General features: G+C 33.8%; 2 non-coding genes across 2 annotated transcripts; both read left to right on the forward strand.

Annotated features, from left to right (window-relative positions):
• The first annotated feature begins 827 nt into the window (after positions 1-827).
• Trnar-ucu (transfer RNA arginine (anticodon UCU)) lies at positions 828-900 on the forward strand. The gene has a single exon. It is a non-coding gene; the product is annotated as a tRNA-Arg (tRNA).
• Positions 901-1122: 222 nt separating this feature from the next.
• Trnai-aau (transfer RNA isoleucine (anticodon AAU)) lies at positions 1123-1196 on the forward strand. Its single transcript has one exon. It is a non-coding gene; the product is annotated as a tRNA-Ile (tRNA).
• Positions 1197-1563: the final 367 nt, after the last annotated feature.

Consider the following 1563-nt stretch of genomic DNA (forward strand, 5'->3'; position numbering starts at 1 on the left):
GACGATTTATTTTTTTTTTTATATTATTATTTTATTCAACACTAAAAGGGGAAAACACGATGTTGCTTGTGATTGGATTAAGTAGAAAATAACTTATCTTATCTTTGGTCACATTTATGTGTTATATATTTGTTTTTGATCATCTTTTTCAAATCTATGTGTATAGTAATACAACTCCCTTATTTAATCTTACACTTTCTTCAAAGTAAAATAGTCGTCTATTTATTTGATTATTCTATATTCAATTAATCTTTACACAAAGCGAAAAAAAAAAAAAACAGTTGTCCGCCTGACGCAAGTTCATTATAATAAGAGAAAGTGATTGAAGCTAAAAAATAACACAAACGAAATTTAAAAAATGGCCGCCAAATCGGTGCGTGTAAAGATAACCAAATAACATAACAATAGGAAACAAGTAAGAACGTTTTGAAAAGCTTAACGTAATATACAATTTATCACGAGACGATAGTTCTGGCGCTCCGGAGTGTGTGTGTGTGTGTGTGTGTGTGTGTGTGTGTGTGTGTGTGTGTGTGTGTGTGTGTGTGTGCGTGCACGCGCACACACACACATACATATAATTTTTTTTTATTTCAAAATATTTAAATATATATATATATATATATATATATATATATATATATATATATATATATATAGAGAGAGAGAGAGAGAGAGAGAGAGAGATAGAAACAGTCAGACAGGCAGACAGACAGGGAGAAAAGGGGAGAGACACAGACAGACAGATATGTGTGCGTGCGCACGCGCGTGTCTGTGTTAGTATATATACTTATATATAATATATATGTTAGCAAATATCGAGCAGTCAAGTCCCTGTAGCGCAGGGGATAGCGCGCTGGACTTCTAATCCAGAGGCCGTGGGTTCGAATCCCACCAGGGATGATTGCATTTTACGACTGACGAACGCATTTTTAATCTTACAGTTTCTTTAAAAACTAGCATTCCTATCTTTGTTCGACTATTGTAAATCCATTCGTGACCAGTATAATTTGTTGTGATTGATTTTCTGAATGTAATGTATGTTATCTCTCTTTAAATATGTTTATCGTCTTTTTTTACGAGCGCCATTCTAAATAATATTTGAAAACTCAATTAGTAATAGTCGGCCGTTTAGCTCAGTTGGTTAGAGCGTCGTGCTAATAACGCGAATGTCGTGGGTTCGAGCCCCATAATGGCCATGACGATTTATTTTCTTTTATATTATTATTATATTCAACACTAAAGGGGGGGGGAAACACGGTGTTGCTCGTGATTGGATTAGGTACACTATCGTATCCCTTTTTTTTCTATGATCATGAAACCTACTACTCTTTATTTTTTAGCAAACTAGTACCGCAGGAACATATAAAACACGTATCAACATTAATCCCATCCCTAACGTATTCTCACCAGCTTGAAACGCAGTAAATTCTATGTAGCTTAATTGCCATATATATTTTCAAAACTTTATATATAAGTGATTAATTACATTCAAGTATATTACTAATACGAACTTTAAGGTATTTTTATGACCTGCACTAGCGTAGTATAAACACCCCCAACCAC

The sequence above is a fragment of the Euprymna scolopes genome, chromosome 17 (genome assembly GCF_053919585.1).
Source record: "Euprymna scolopes isolate OS-2025 chromosome 17, ASM5391958v1, whole genome shotgun sequence".
NCBI lineage: Eukaryota > Metazoa > Mollusca > Cephalopoda > Sepiida > Sepiolidae > Euprymna > Euprymna scolopes.